Below are 16973 nucleotides of genomic sequence, written 5' to 3'. Positions count from 1 at the left end.
CTTTTCTTTTCCCCTCAGTTTGGAGCAATTCCTCTCCCAGATTAGTGGCCAGAATATGGATTCAGGCTTTGCTAAGAGAAATGCTTGAGAGGATCTGTCTTGCTCTGTCCCTGGTCTTTTGGGGTATTTCAGCTATTTTTCCTCTGCTTTCAACATTGTGGTTTCTAAATGCCTCTCCTTTCCATGGCTACTGCAGACAAATTCCTTTTTCTCTCCTTTGAACTGTCTGACTAATAGACTGAGCAAAGTGAAAGTGAAGCCACTGTTAGACTACTAGTCTTTCAGTCAAAGTCACGTATCATCTGTTAGGAAAGCTGTCCAAGTCAAATGAGTATTTATGTGGAGTGGTTGAATTTAGTAGCTTAATGTCTGAATAGTAGCATTATTTTTTCCCGTGCAAACATTCCAGTACTTCTTTCCAGTTTACCCACCTTTCCAAACAGGCCATTGTCCAGTGTTATCTCTGCAACTGCTGTCAGATAACACTGGACAATGTGCTAGTACGGTACAGACATTGGTTGGTTAATTATCAACTCCTCTATCAATATAGTTTTAACAAGGGAACTTGTCTTAATGGGATGACTCGTTAGGAAGTTAGCTTGTTTCCTCCTTCTGCAAATGCTATTACTGGTTTTATGTTGATGACAGCATGTTTTGGTCCAGATTTTGAGCTTAATGTACATCCACACTGACTTCACTGCAGTTCGCCTGTGCTTATAGGTGCCTGATGACCTGGATGGCAGCCTTTCACCATGCAGTAGTTAAAAAAGAAAACAAACAACCCACCCCCCAAAACACCCCCAAAATACACAAAAAAAACCAAACCGCACTCAAAAAAAAAAAAGCTATTCCATTAAAACATTGGATTTACATGCCATTGGAAGGTCCAATACAGAGCAAATATTTCCTTTTAAGTTTGTAAGCTGCCTGCTCAGAAAAGCAAATGTCTGAAGGGCAGAGTCTCCAAGATCAAGGCTGTGCAGCTAGCACCAAGCTGTATGATGAAGATACCAATGGCCAAACCACCAGTGACTGCAACAACACATGCTTTTTCTGAAACTTGTGTTTTCTGTGCTTTTGACATACCTGCATTGTGTTGGCATCACTGTGCTGAAGGATGATTAGGCCTCTTAAAAGAGGGACCTGCATTTACTCTGAGGGAAGAGAGATTATTTTTCCAACACTGTTGCCTTTCCCAAACTTTCTTGCCTGAGGGGAATTGTGTTAGATTAGTGGGGCAAAATGAGAACTCCTGGGGTTGGAGGTTTGCTGGTGAACGAGCTCTCTTCTTCATGGCTGCATACACTTTTCTAGTATGTTACCTGTTTATCCAGATGAATGAGACTCCTTGAAGTAGCTCTAGGGCAAAGGAGGTTGCGTTAGCTTTGAACTACTATAGCTTTCTCACCCTCAAACAATATAGTCCATCTCTTTTGAAGCTAGCAAGGGGTTTTAATACTAGCAAAAATCCAGAAGGAAATCCCAAACCCAGTGTTTTGGTAGTTCGTTTCAGCAGCCATGATAGCCAATGTTCAGCCTGCCTGGTGAAAGAGAAGCCTGTGAAAATACCATTGGAGGCTGGGGGGATTTTAAAGGCTCCAGGTTTGTATGCAGCACTGACTGGAGACAGAAAGCAGCAATATATCAGGTCAGAACATGCCGTTATTTGCGGTGAGACTCCACAGTCCCGTTTCACTGGCACAACAATGAGTCTCCTGCCCTGTAAAGACGATCCTTGTGTTTTCTGTCATTCTGAGAGCTTTCCTTACATTTTGGCTGGAAGGCAACATATGTGGTACCTATTTCCATTTACTGATAGGGGAAGAAGCTTCACTGAACACTCTATCCCAAAGCTTCTACTGAACAGTTTTCAAATGGAGCTCTATCCAACAGAATTATAAGCAATTTTAGTTGTCGCTGCTAACATGGACACAATCATATTTAAACCCAAGAGTTTGTTGTTAAGAGTTTTACCCTGCTGGTGTTGCGAGACTTTTTCTGAAGCAGATGCCTAATTCCAAGCAGAATTTACATTGCTTTGATAATCTGGCCCCTACATCCACCACACCCCTCTTTACATTTCCAGTTTGCTATTGAACTCCATAGTTTCATAACAGTAGTCTAAGAGCATGAACCTCATAACTCCACTTGCAGGTGAATGCCGCTCTCTTCGTTGTGCTGTACCGGGCACTGCCATGCTAGACCATCTCCACGGTGTCACTGTCAGCAGACGGATGCTGTTTTACCTTGTAGAGAGACTGCACTATCAGTGTGTTTTCTGGTGCTGAGGATTAAAAAAGCTGCTTGCTCTGGGAGCAGATGGCCACCTCTCCACCCATCCTCTCAGGTATGGGGAGGCAGCCAAAAACTAGCTTAAAAGAGCAAAGCCTAACCTGTTCAAAGGAGAACAGAAAGGAACATTTTTCAAACAGCTTAATGAAACACTTGTTAAGGACTGCCAGGGACAGATTTCCATTCTACACAGGATATTCATTAGAAAAGTAAACACCCTCCAGCACCATTTGTAGGAACAAAGCAGCTTGCATTTTATAACGAGGTGTTAATTTAATGAAGGAGGGGACTGGCAGAGATGCAGGAGGCAACTAACCAAATGACAGACACCTTTCCCTGGGAGGACAGGGCAGCTATGCTGTCCTGCTTTGCTATATGGTGGAGGAAGACGGGCGCTGTGCACTGCACAGCAGGCAGGGATGGTCCTGGGCTGAGGAGCTGGGGGGATGTGGAGTATGTTGGCCAACATGCGATCATTGAACTGAGGCTCTCCAGAGCCAAGTGTCTCACCTGAAGAAGCAGGTTCCCTCAGGGCTGTGGTTTCAGGGTCACTTTTTGGGCACAAAGATCTCTGGGATGTGTAGTTTCAATGCAGCTCATCTGTACAGCTTTGGGATTTGGGGATCTTACAGCTTCAACCTTCACTGACCCTGGGCAGCAATCCAAAAAGCCATGCAAGTGCGGGTTCCCCATGTTCCTGCTCTGTGTCCTGCTCCAGGGCCTAAAGTCCTGGGACTTTGAGTCTGCTGTCAAGGTCCCTGATGCTTATTGTGACCCCAGGGCAGGGTGAAGTAGCAGGTACTCAAGTTTTGGAAGAGGCAGCTATTTATTTATTTCACAAGGAAACAAATCATGTAGCATGGTTTCACATTTTTTCCCCTTAGAACGAAACAAAAAGTCCTGAGTAATTTCCTTTCTGTGGGAAATTATATTTCTGAAGCTAGTCCCCCCCCCAAACACTCACGAAATGTCACAGCTTCTTGCAAAATAGAAGCGTGGCAGTTCAGCCATCTCCAATCTGGTTAGGATGTCAATGGGTTTGTGACTTGCTGGCCAGAAAGAGCTAGTCCAAGGCTAAGGTACATTCACTGGTGGATCATTCCAAATTGATGCACAGCTCTGGGGTCACTCACAGGAAAGGGGGATGGAGAGTCCCAGCCTGCTTTTTTGGAGGGGTGCGAAACATCAGGAACATTTTGCTCTGCCACTGCTGGGGGACAAAGGTAATCTGTGTGCTCCCAAGATTAGCCAGATGTCACAGAGGAAGAGCTGGGAGGTGAGGGCGAGTTTTTCTGCATCTCCTGCCAGGACTTTAGCCTCAAGCCTATCCCTCATTTTCATACATGTGTGTTTCTCACCAGGAAATTTCTGCCAGAGCATTCAGCCTGCACAGTTGCTCTCCATGGGGCCAGGGCCAAAGCTAACCTGCCCTCCCAGCTCCAGCAGAATGGGAGCGACTGAGGTGCTTGGCCAGGGAGGAGGTTTAGGAGTCAGAGGGAAAGCACATGACATGAGGCCAGGTCTTATTTAATGATGCTATCCTGTTTTTGATCAGATCATACAGTAGACTGGAAAGGAGAGCAAAAATAAGGCCACAGAAGAAATTCCGGCCATGAACCTATATAATCAGTCTGAACGTTGGCACAAATGAGGTCATTTCTCGTGTTTATATTTTTACATGTATTGTATGCTCCCCGTTTCTCCCCCTCGTGTCACTGTGATGTGAAGGGAATTTCCTGTGCATGCACGGTATTGTTGTCGCATAGCTTTTGTGAACACAAACCACTTCAAGTGACAAGGAGAAATTATATGCTATTCTGGCAGTAAAAATACAAAGGAAAACTCCCACTCCCTCAAATCATTTTACTTCTGGTGGCTTGCTGAATATTTTATTAGAAGATTAGAAGAAGAGGCTGCATTTAGCAGCTGCTGACAGGTTTCAGCACTCTCAGAATGCAGAGGTCAGCTCTTAAGCGCTGTAAATCAGCCAGACTTCACTGCAGCCTGGCCATGCTATGGCAGCTGAGGAGGAGGCTTGTGGAGAAGACCATTTGGAGCCCTCCTCTCCTAGTATATCGTAGATTATCTATCAGATCTACAAGCAAAAATCATATTGGAATGGTGAGTTTTTTCCTCACAGGCTCTTACCTTTAGGTGTATGCCACTCATGATAGTTGGACAAGTTGAAAATATGTGTCCCCTTTGGCTTCTGGTTCCCATGAAAATGAAATCTATGTATTTCTTTGGCTAGAGAATAAAAATTCTGGTTTGCACTGGGAGTGAAGGGTGACGGGGCACAAGGTGTGCAACCAGCATTCAGGTGTAGTCAGCCACAGGGTCCTTGTCAGTGGGCCAAATTAGGAGTGAGGCAAAATGGCTGCAATATTCTAGCAGAGTCCAATTAAAAGCAGATGTGCAAAGGAGAATTGCCCGCTGCTCACCTCCTCAGACTCAGCTGTGAAGCTGTTGCTTAAGGGCAGCAGAGCTTTCCTGCCAAGGGCAGGCCAATAAAGCCATCCTGGAGCTATGTCTCCCAAGCCTGAGGCCAAAGGGCATGCTGTGCTTTTAACACCAGAGCTGTGAAAATGTGCTGTTTAGGCTTGAGGAGAGTGAGCTATAACTGAGAGCAGCCCCAAGGCTGCTGCAATGGGCACATCTCCCCTCTCCCTCCATCCTCTGGCACCACATCCCCTTCCCCAGATGGTGTCAGTTTGGCAACACAGAGCTGGTGGCCAGGCTCCAGCCAGAAGCACAACTTTCCTTCCTATATGTACTGCCGATGTCCCACCTTAGCCTCTGAATTCAGGCAGGGCAGCTGTCACCAGTGATGTGACAGGCATGGGGACTGCACTGTGTTCCAGCAGCCAGACCTGAGAGCAAAACGGTGGTGCCCCAGACACTGTGATAATGTGCCTCTTCTAAAATTACACTTGGAAGAGGCTTCAGAGTGAAAAAAGAACAACAACAGAGAAAGAAAAAAAAAAAAACCTGAACAAAAAGCCAACCCTCATGTAAACCCCAGGGCTGGAGGAATAAAAGCACCAGAAAACATTTATATTGGGCTCTCCTGATATCAACACAGATGAAATGGATCCCCATGCTTCCCTCCAAACCGCAGGCTCTAAAGTGGATTCCAAATCCCATCCCCACTTTAATTTAAGGGCCTCCCAATTAGACCGTTGGATGCCTTTCAAAGCTTTGTATAAATTGGAGATTATGCATCTAGCAGCAGAGGCTTGTCTCCTTACTGGAGCAGCTACCAGCTGTAGCTTGCTGCCCAAGGAGCCCAGGCCTCTGGCAGGGAAATCTGGGGGCTGAACGCAGTGGCCCATGGAGGGCAGCTCCGGCCCCGCTGCCCTGGGGCTGGTGTCTGCTCCAGCCGTTCGGCATTAGAAAACCCTTGGAGCTGCCGGGGGGCTCAAAGTGGCAGGGCTATGGGAGTGAGCGATTTCTCCAGCACACTGACTGAAATGGAAAAATCTCAGGAGGGGAAAAAATAGTCCTTTCAAGTCGATTTGAAAAGTTTTTGCTGTTCTTCCTCTTTCTTCCTCCCCTGCACTGGCAATCAAAAAAATAACCCAAAAAACCTCATCACAGAACATGGCACAAATTCAATAGTTTTGGTCAAACTATTTTTCACAGTTAAAGATTTTTGTTGTTGTTGCCCAGACCAAGGATTCTCCTGTATTTTCCTAAGAAATATCACAATCCTAGGTGGTGGAAGCTTATTGTGGGAGAAGGAAGAACCAGAAGCTTTTCATTCCTGTGTGAACCTCAAGTGTTTTCTACCGTCCCTCTTGCACCCTTCCCTCCTGTCTGCCATTCCTCCAGGGTCTGCACCCACACCTCAGAGGCTAATGAGCCATTAGTGTTTTCTCCAGGACTGAGCTCTCCCATGTGTGAAGGCAGATGCAGGGAGATGTCCCGGTGGGATCTGGGGTAAGAGAGCTATGGGCACAGCCACCTCCCTGCAAGTACTGGAGCAGAGACCAATGAATGACTTATTTAACAAAGGGTCTTCAAGGATGGCTGGAAAATGCCATCTTAAAGTGGCTGGTGGTGTTGGGTAGCTGTTATGCTCTTATGTTTCTCCCGTTGCTCACCAGCTCCATCATCTCCCATCTGCCCTCCCTATGCATTACAGCTGCTGGACTGTCAGGTCCTGTCTCGATCTGCTTGGAGATAAAGAGCTGCCACTTGTAGTACTTTGGCTTTCCAAAGAAATGTACCAAATCAGGTTAAGATAGATAATTTTATTAAGCTTCATAGATGGAAATGCAATCATTGCCCTAACTTTAAATATTTGCAACCAGGCTTCCGAGCCCAAACTCAGTCAGAGTGGACCAGCTCATTGCACTGGCATTAACTGGCTTCAGTGAGTGAATTAATTTAATAATTAATGATTAAGTGACCAAGTTTACCAAGGGGCTGGAAAGTCATTTTCTCAGGCATTCCTACATGAGTTTGGGTCTGGAATGCCCAAGGAGCTGGAGGGAATCTGCCCTGGGTGGCAGAATCCTCACTTTTTGGACCAGTTGATGGGTGCCAAACACAGGACTTGATTACAGCAAATTTTTCTTTTTTTTTTTTTTCCAGCTCTTTAAAGTAATTTTTTATGGTCAAATGCCCTATTTGTCATAGTTCAAATTAGGACAGCCTTTTTTATTATTGGTGCAGGAGTGGAGCACTTACAGGATGGCTAATTTGCTGCTACAGCTAATGCCAACTGCGCCTTGAGTGAAGGATGGAAGACAAGACTAAGCTTTAAGTTCTTTTTTTCTTATGCACAGGAATATCCTATTTTTATCAGTCTTCCCTTGAAACATGAGAATTTTTCTTCAAAAAAAAACCAACAGGCAGGAATAATTACCCATAAAACCCAAAGGATAAATCTGTGTCTCTTTTAATGTAAAAACCACGACGTCACCATTAAGCTGTCAAATTATCCTCTGTTTAATTTCTATATAAATTTTAAAACTTTCTGCAGACAGCCAATAAACCTCAAGGTGATAGGACCTGTTTCTGCTTCCATTGAAGTTGGTGGCAAACCTCCATTTATTTCGGTGGGTAGGATCAAACCCCCAGCACATAAATAATCAGGCACTGAAGGTGCTCTGTGATTCTTCCATCCATATCTTTCCCTTCCTCTTAGAAAACTTCTGAGGTTGGGCCAGACACTGATTTTATGCACAGGCTGGGAGCATTTTCCTTCCTCCCTTCCCTTTCCCTTCCCTTTCCCTTCCCTTTCCCTTCCCTTTCCCTTTCCCTTTCCCTTTCCCTTTCCCTTTCCCTTTCCCTTTCCCTTCCCCTCTCCCCTCCCTCCCTCCCTCCCTCCCTCCCTCCCTCCCTCCCTCCCTCCCTCCCTCCCTCCCTCCCTCCCTCCCTTCCTCCCTTCCTTCCTCCCTCCCTCCCTCCCTTCCTTCCTTCCTTCCTTCCTTCCTTCCTTCCTTCCTTCCTTCCTTCCTTCCTTCCTTCCTTCCTTCCTTCCTTCCTTCCTTCCTTCCTTCCTTCCTTCCTTCCTTCCTTCCTTCCTTCCTTCCTTCCTTCCTTCCTTCCTTCCTTCCTTCCTTCCTTCCTTCCTTCCTTCCTTCCTTCCTTCCTTCCTTCCTTCCTTCCTTCCTTCCTTCCTTCCTTCCTTCCTTCCTTCCTTCCTTCCTTCCTTCCTTCCTTCCTTCCTTCCTTCCTTCCTTCCTTCCTTCCTTCCTTCCTTCCTTCCTTCCTTCCTTCCTTCCTTCCTTCCTTCCTTCCTTCCTTCCTTCCTTCCTTCCTTCCTTCCTTCCTTCCTTCCTTCCTTCCTTCCTTCCTTCCTTCCTTCCTTCCTTCCTTCCTTCCTTCCTTCCTTCCTTCCTTCCTTCCTTCCTTCCTTCCTTCCTTCCTTCCTTCCTCCCTCCCTCCCTCCCTCCCTCCCTCCCTCCCTCCCTCCCTCCCTCCCCTCCCCTCCCCTCCCCTCCCCTCCCCTCCCCTCCCCTCCCCTCCCCTCCCCTCCCCTCCCCTTCCCTTCCCTTCCCTTCCCTTCCCTCCCTCCCTTCTCTCCCTTCCCTTCCTCCCTTCCTTCCTTCCCTCCCTTCCCTTCCTCCTTTCTTTCTTTTATTTCCTTTCTTTCCTTGCCCCCACCCCCACCCCCATGTGGGTTTTGATCTCTCCCTTTGAAATAGAAGCAAATTCCCTGCAGGGTGCTCTGTGATCACTTGTTGGGTGTAGTCGCATGCTTTCACTTCTTGCTGTAGGTGAAATGGCTCATGTGCAATGATATTAACTCTCTGCTAGGCAGCCCAACGCAGCAGGAGCAGTACACTGCATTCCTTCTGTTTTCCCAGATTCTTAGCAGAATAGGCAGCTTCCCCCAACCCCATAAAACCTTGGTAAAGCACAAGTGTGTGCAGCGCTATGAGAATACAAGATCTATGAGAGGCAATGTTTTAGGGAGAGCCAGATCTTGGACAGGCCCATCTGTATAGTTAGCCTGGGTTAGTTGATCTAAATAAAAGATATTACCTCGTCCTGCAAATTTGTGCTCAATCTAATGGATTGTTGTCAATTATGATTTACTTGCCATAGAAGAAAATGTCATTTCCCCTTGGTTTCACTGGAATGAAGCAGTTGGAGAGGGTAGTTGAAGAGAGAAATTACAGTGGTGGGGTAAGCGTTGGGGAAAAAAAACAACCCAGACTGTTTTAACGGGGGAACTATGGTTAGGTCCAGCCCAGAGAAGTATGTAAGAATGTGCTTGTGATTTGCTTCCAACAAAATTTTTAAGCCTATACTTAACTATAAGCACGTGCTGAAATACTCATCTGGAGGTAAGCCCTGGCTGGCAAGACTGAAAGAAACAGAGATCACATAATCAACTTCCAAAGCAAGAGCCTAATCCTACACAGTCAGCTATTTTGGGGGAGTTTCCAGGAAGGCAAAGAGGTTGCAGGAGGTGGATCTGCATGTCTGATCTTACAAATTTCCTGGCAGGTGCAAAAGCGACTGCTCTGAACAATACCAGAGGTGTTTGCAGGATTGGCCTGAAGGCTTTGTCTGCAGCAGAAGATGAGGTTAACAGGCTATTTTAAACAAACAAATAGCCCCACCTCCCTCCAAAAAGTTCATGAAGATGGCCCCTGTGGTGGTAGTATGATTTTAAAAAGATTTAAGCAGGTTTGCATTGAAACTGTTCCTATACCTTTAGTAAAAAATTAGACTTTGCTCCATTTTCTCAATCAGTTTTGCAAATTCATATCCCAAAGTCACATCTGTATTAGGGAGTCACTCTTGGCATCTCTTCTTACACCCCCATGGATTTTCATATTGTTTGAAATGAAATACCAAGTGACACTAAGCAATTCTTTAAATGATGTTTACTTATTTAGTGGGACTTTTAACTGGAAATTTTCCAAATAATTACGCTTATAGAATTTGTGTGTGTGTGCATGCATGTGTGTGTATGTGTGTGCAATGGGGTAAACCGTGCTTTTTACTTGTGAAAAAAAGCGTGTGCACACAGATGCACAAAATAATGGGGAAGAAAGGAAAAGGAAAAGCATTTGCTTATGGACATGAAATGCAATTCTGAAAACTAGTTTTATTTTAAGCCCTTGGTGAACGTTACAACATTAATTAATGTAAAGCCATTTCTTACCATCTGTGAAATACAGGACTGTGTTTATAGCAGAGAGAGAAACAAACACAGAAGGAGAGAAAACAAGATCGGTCTGGGTCTGCCGCTGTGTACTGCTGAGGTGGCCAAGGTCTGCTTGGGGCCACAGATAGGTATTTAACAAGAAGGCTGGAAAAGGAGGCTTTGGGTACTTCACACTTTGTCAAAACTAGGTTTAAGGTCCTGATTTCATTATGAAGGCTTTTGGCAAAGGCAGAGTTGATGAAGCCACTGGATTTCTTCTATCTAGTGGAGATGTGAGGGAGGTGATTGAAGTGTTTCCAGGTGTTTCTGGCTTCAGAGAAAACTCGGGAGAGTTTTCAGCTTGCTGGTGGTTTGTATGCTAGACCCGGGGTTCGCCAGCACTCGCTGCCCTCCCAGGCTGCTTGGGCAGCACGTGAGTTTGTTCTGCAGCAGGCACAAACCCCGTCAGTGCTGATATAGCCTGACCCACCCCCAAAGACAGGTGGATCACTCTAACCACCCAAGGCTTTGCTGCCAAAGCGCGTGACAGCTCTAGGAATGACCTCTGCATTCAGTTTCAACCTCTGATTTAGCTATAATTGCACTGAAGAATAAGCCACTCGTTTCTAATCCCCAGCAGTGTGTTTGTGAGCCAGGCTGTGTATGTCTCAATATTAAATAATAAGGTGGGATAACATGGGTGATCATCATATGGCATTAATATATTTGTAAGGCACTGGGTACTAAGTGGGTCCTATGCAGTGTTTCAGCAAAGACCTCGCCTTTGGATTTTCATGGAGATGATGATCTACAGAAAAGGTAACATGCTTTAAACAATGGAAGTTATCTACAAGTATGTTCAGGAAGGCCTGGGGCTTTCAGATGCAAATACAGAAATATATTTAACATCTTGCCTTCTATTCTTTTGTCATAATACAAAGTGGAGAGACAATGTTTAGTAAATGTTTACATCTTACAAAGGGGAGTTTTGCAAATTACATTGTAGCTCTTTGGGAGGAACCAGGAAAGAGGGCAGGATGTTAACAACATAAAAAAGAATAGCAATAAAACCCACCCCTAATATTAATTGTCTAAGAGGAAATTCATATATCTCTCATCAGGACATTTCAGACTCTGCTTTGCATTGCTGGAAGCCTGAGAACACTAATCGTTTTCTGGCATGGAGAAGCAAGTTCTTGCATACTTGAAACATAACTCATTTACAGTAGTTTTGATGGATGCTTATAAGCAACATGGAGAACCTCCCAAGTCCCCTTGGCTTGCTGAGTATCAGAGCTAAGAGCAGGCCCAAGCTGCAGAGTTCAGATATAGATTTGGCTCGGCCCCTTGACGTGGGAACTAGAGAGGATTGTTCTGATTAAACACCTCCATTCATTTTTGGTCCTAAGGTTGGCTGTGTTATGCAATGAAAATCTATCAACAGGTTTCCTTGTGAATAGTGCACCTGAAAGGATTCTTGAAGAATCATTCGCACCAGCACCGTGTCATGGAGCCATCAAAATAGCTCTTCAGCAAGGTGGCAACAGGTCACCCTTCCTGAGGATCTGAGCCCTGGGCATTGTGAAGGTTGATCTAGTGCTGGCAGGTTAAATGAAGACGGGTGCCTAAGCACTTCAGGGCAGTCTTGGGAGGGAGGTGTAGCCCAGAGAGCTGCAGCCTGGTCCTTTTCCTCCTTGAGACAGCAGCTGAGAGCCACCATGCGCTGGGGTCAGGTGCAGACTCAAAAGCCAGGCAATGACATTGTGGAACATGGGTGACAGGGGAGAGCATGGGCTAACCTGTAAGAATTAGCCACCAAACTCTGTGTGTGTATTTGTGCATATGTGTGTGTATGGAGCAAGGTGGAAAACAGGTTTGTGGCTGCAGTGAAATCCTTCATCGCTGGCCAATGCCAGACATCATTTAAAAGCCTCAGTTGTTGATGTTATTTACTTAGACATGAGGCTTTGTCCCGTGATTCAGTTTCTCCCACAGACTGCTATTCAAAGATGAGTTTGAAGATGAAGATTAGCAACATGACACTAACTCTTGTGGACAGTACTTTCTTCTCCCCAGACCCCATCCCATTTCTCCTGGTGCCCAGAGAACAAAACCCTGAGCAAAGTCATCTCCGTGGGCAGTTTCTCTTACTGATGGAAGTTGTTACGTTTCTGCTAAATGATTTTCATTTCATGCTGAGTAAAATCCTACAGATTTGCAATGAATTACCTTTTGGTTACATCATCTTGTTGGGAGGAAGAGGAATGGGGTTATGAACTGTGTGGCTGCCAAAGAGTCCTGCATGTAACTCATGGTGTGGCTATGTATACGGAGGATGCAAAGATTTCTACAGGAAGACTGGAAATCCGCTTGTGGAGGTATAGAGGAGAGGATGCCAAATGCTTCAGAGGCAGATTTTTTCTTTCCCACAGGCTACCTAAGTGCCTATGCACCGTCCTCCTTCCAGGTGAACCAGAGATGTGGTCTTCATTTTCCTCTGTAGTGTAGCTCTCATGCTGTTTTCATAGCATACTTACTCCTGTTCTGCATGTACCACCCCTATGAAACCCTGCAGAAGCGTGTTCCAGTAGTTAGATAATACCTAAAATCTTTTGCCCCAGATTTTTTTCCCCCGTCTCTCTTTCTATTCCTTCCTTTCCTTTTCCTCCCCTTCCTTTCCTTTCATCTGTCTTCCTCTGAGCACCTGTTCTCCCTCCCCATGCACGGCTGCCCGACTGTCATTCATTGTGCTGCACATCTCTCCTGGTGGCTGGCAGGAGAACTGCAGGAGTCTCTTCCTGCTCCACCCTTGCAGGAGGTTTTAGAGCCCTGCCAGGGAGCTGCAGACTTACTGCTTGCTGACTTGTAAGGGCAGGTGAAATGCTCTAAACTCCACCTAGTAGCAAGGAAGGTGGAGGACCTCCTTGGCTGAGAGGCTTTGCAGAAGACAGGTCTGGAGGGAAGGAAACCTTGGAGCAGTCAGGGCTGTGCAGGAAGCTTGGGCTGAAAGCTGTGGACACTGCCAGTGGGTTTTCCCGCTTGTTTAAAATGATTGGTGCTTTGGTACTTAAACAAATCAGACCAAATGGCTATAGTATTTAAAAAAAACAAGATAGGACCATACAAAGGTTGTCACCAGCCTTTGTCTCATTTTCATGTTCATTATGTTGTTAACCTTAGCAGAAATTTTCATCTCACGTCAGCCCAGGACAAAACCCAGATGCAGGCACGGAGCCTGGCTTCCACAGTCAGTCCTGTAATGCCAGTGAAAGATTGGGCCAGGGGAGAAATGCCTGTCTAGCAGCTGCTGCCCATGAAGCAGCACTGCAACTTTTTAGCGATACCAGGGTATCGGTGAGTTATGCTGGCCCTGTCAGCCCACGCGGTGTCCTTGTTACTTCTCAGCCTTAGGAGACAAGCTGCAGGGTTTACTAAAGGACCTTTTTTGCTAAGTGTGAAGGAACAGGAAAATGGCAAAACTAGCTGGGCAGTTTTCTGAGGTACTGATAACCGATCTCCACAAAGGCGTTTTCATATTCTATTAAAGAGAGTGACTATCATTTCTCCTCCTCTGCATCCCTCCCACCCCAGATCTTTTTTCTTGCTGGCAAAAGAGTATAAAGTATTGAATAAAGCCCAAAACCATAACAGAAGAGGAAAGAGTTGAAAACTTACTAGACTTACTTTATTCTCATTTGAATAACAGCAAAGGACTTTATTTTTACTGTTTGTTTGTTTGTTTCAAATGAGGTTGCAAAAAACTTCTCCTGGTATAAAGGATAGTAAAAAATGTAACTAATGATAGAAACAAAATAAAATTCTAATAATCCAAGGTGAATATTGGCTAAGATGCTCATAATCATATAAAAAAATTAATGAGATCCTCTAGGATCTTTCATGAACACAGCCGAGCTCAGAGAGCCTTTTGCAGCACAGCCAGAGCCTCCTGTAGCAATGCTATGCCCTTACAAACTGGGAATGACCTACAGAATCTTGCATCAAGTCACCAAAAATATTTTCTGACTTTTTTAGTCCAGGAGATTTTTTTTTTCTTCAAGGATCGTCCTCCCAGGTACTGGTCTTAGAGAGACTCGCTCACATCAGGCTATGATAATGTGGCAGCTGGGATAAGTAGTAGACAGAGGACACTTAGGACATCTGAATTCCAATGTGATTGGCACCAGGGATTTTGTTGTTTTTTTTGGGTTTTTTTTATTGCATCAGGACAAAATTTTAAAAATCTTCTAAATTGGCTTAAAGGCCTAAAGTAGCATTTTTAAAAGCAATTGAATGTTTAGGCTTTGGCCTCCCTCTGATTTTCTGTGGGAGAATATCAAGTCAAATATTCAGAAGCATCACAGTTCTTTAGCCAAACTTCTTGTGGGCACTTGGTAGGTTTCCCTTCCCTGTTTCTAATTTGGTTTATACCCCAAAGCCAACTGGTTTTTGCTATTCATTCTGTGGGTGGGAAAGCTTGTGAGAAGGTATTAACAGCTATACATCCCAGTCAAGCGATTTTCTTCTCTGAACTTTCCTAGGTGCAAGGAGGAAATTCTCCAAATCAACAACATGTTTTCAGGCTTTTGTTGTTGTTTTTTGTCAGGCAGATCTAAATCAGGAAACCTGAGTACCTGGAGAAGGTTCAAATGCAGACCGAGCTTCAGGTCTCAGCTTGGACTGAACATATATTAATAATAAATACAAATCTTTCATCAGTGCAGCTATTCTACATGTTATTAATACGTGAAATATTGTTTGTTACGTAGGGACTGGTGTTCTGGTTGCTCTGCTCAGTGGCACATGTACAGGATAAGTGATTCCTGCCAGTTTAGGGTAGCCTTCACCTCTCGTTTGTTCTCTGGTTCCCAGCTGAAGTTGCCAGCATGGATGCTGCAGTCACCAGCCTTGGTCATGTGTCTGTTTGTCAGGGGTAGGGTGCGGCCTCCGAACCCCTCCATTGTGGTGGTGGACATTGAGCATCAAATGAGACTTGCAGCTATTAGCAACAGACGCGTTAGCCACAAAATGAGATAGTTATGGGCAAGCTGGAGGGTCGCTGGGGAAAAGTCTACAAACCATATGCTAGTGAGGGAGCCAAGGGCTCCTGACCTCCTCCAAGTCATCCCACTTTCATGTCCATAATTACTGGCTGCTTATAGGCACTCACTGTGATCCCACCTCTTCCCACTTTACTCAAGAGGAAGAGCTACACTTCAAAGCGCTTCTCTCTCCTTCATTGCTGTTGACTTTGTTTTGGGAAAGGTTTATGCTTCTTCTTTAGCTATTAAAGAGGAGCTATTGATCTGAGCTTGTCCCTGGTGCAAGCAGGGCTCTGTTCATACTCCTTCACTCGCCAGCTCACCAAGAGTGACCAGTCACCTCCTAAGAAATGGGTATCTCCTTTCCAGAGACAAAGGACAGCTGAGTCTCCATCTGACCTTGGTGGGCAGGCTGACTGTCAAGAAGGGATGTAAAAAATATGAGGATAACCTCTTGGGGTGAAGAGGCATTGAGGAATCTTCTGTGTCAAGGCTTACCCAAGCTTGCTTTGCTTAAGCCGGCTTGTTTGCTGTCACCCTCTGAAGCCCCCAGTGATGATTACTGAGAGGTTAATGGGGTTGCCAAGGGTTTGGATCAGTGTAGTAATTCCTGTAGCAGTTCTCCAATCTGGGGGAATGTGTGCTCCAAACACAACAGGGACCACATAAAATAGCTTGTTGTTTTTAATCAAATTGTATTTTGTGCTAATACCACAGTTTCATCCTTCAAGAAGAGATTGGTGACCAAAACTTTAACTACATTTCCAAATTAAATTTGTTAAAATGCTGCCTCCAACAGGTGGGCTGAGCCCATGGCCAATGTTCAGTTTAAAGTTCAATTCAGTGATGATGGTTTATGGCTGATAATGAATTTAGCAAGCTACTGGTTAGGCTTTGATGCTAATCATTTTAAGTATCATAGGTTCTGATTCACAAGGCAGTAATCACAGGTCATTATTACTGACATTTTTAGGTTAAGTTAAAAATCAGCTTTTAGGCTTAGAGCAGCATGCTCTGAAATGGAACACCTGTGTGATGCCTTAACAGACAATTGAGGGAAATTAGCCCCCTTAATTAAATGAGCTACAACTGTGCATTGTTTGATGTTACGCTGACCAAAAAAAAATGGTATTTGCACCTTTAGACAGCAATTTTCTATAGCTGAAATGGGACACCAGTTGGAAAAAATGAGCCCAGGTTTTGCAAAACAGTAGTGACTTTCCTTTGAGATATTGTGGTCAGTGCCCCACACACTGCTCCAGGAATAAGTTGAATCAAAAGTGATTTTGTTGGCTGGACTCTTAAATGGGCTAAAACGGGATTGGCAGAGCTGCATCCATGTGCTGGCTTTGTGTTTTAGATAAACACACACACAAACCCAGTTTTCTGACACAGTTTCGATGACAGGAGACAGAAAGCAGATTTTTCACCTGTCTCCCGACTTCTGCAGGCAGGCTTCAGCCTGTGCCTCTGCCATGTCCAGCCGCACCACCGGTGTTCACAGAGGGATGAAGCAGTTTTAACTGGATTAGCTTTCACTGTTGAGAGAGCTACGATAGCTGTGACTGTTCCCTTCACCTGTGGTGCTTGGGGTCCTCCATCTCCTCTTCCAGCTCAGAGCAGGTTATGGCTGTGCTGGTCCCTCTCAAGCACTCCTGAGACCTTGAGACAGCACAGAAACGCACTTGTCAAGAGGCATTTCCCTCTGGCCTCATGTTACATTGGTGCTTTGCAGTCTGCAGTTCCTTTCCAGGTGCAATGAAAGGTATTAGTTTTAACAGACAGAGTTTTGAATAGGATGGTTATTTCCATAGAGACTATTCCACTTCCTTTAGCTTAGGTTATCTGAGGTATAGGAACAAGTACCTTGCTTAATTGGGAAGAGTCGGGTATTTGCATTTCAATGGGACCTTCTAGGTATAGAATCCAGTGAAAAGCATCTGCAGGCATGTTTGTGTGGGATTTTGATCCCTTTGCATCTCACAAAGAATTGACAGATATTTAATTCTAAGAGGGAAGGAAGTATGATAATT

At 45.0% G+C, this 16973-nt stretch overlaps 2 protein-coding genes across 9 annotated transcripts in view; one reads left to right on the top strand and one right to left on the bottom strand.

Annotated features, from left to right (window-relative positions):
• The window catches only part of BMP2 (bone morphogenetic protein 2), a 123549-nt gene that overhangs the window by 29225 nt on the left and 77351 nt on the right, over window positions 1-16973 (top strand). The window lies entirely within an intron of this gene.
• HAO1 (hydroxyacid oxidase 1) overlaps window positions 15607-16973 on the bottom strand; it is a 420724-nt gene continuing 419357 nt past the window's right edge. For all 3 annotated transcript variants that reach the window (XM_064446809.1, XM_064446810.1, XM_064446812.1), the window contains one exon: window positions 15607-16602. The gene's annotated coding sequence lies outside the window, so the exon portion shown is untranslated. The remainder of the gene's footprint in view (window positions 16603-16973) is intronic.

Source organism: Phalacrocorax carbo, chromosome 3, assembly GCF_963921805.1.
Source record: "Phalacrocorax carbo chromosome 3, bPhaCar2.1, whole genome shotgun sequence".
Classification (NCBI taxonomy): Eukaryota; Metazoa; Chordata; class Aves; order Suliformes; family Phalacrocoracidae; genus Phalacrocorax; species Phalacrocorax carbo.
Note: the sequence above shows the minus strand (reverse complement) of the source record. Positions and strands in the feature narration are given on the sequence as shown.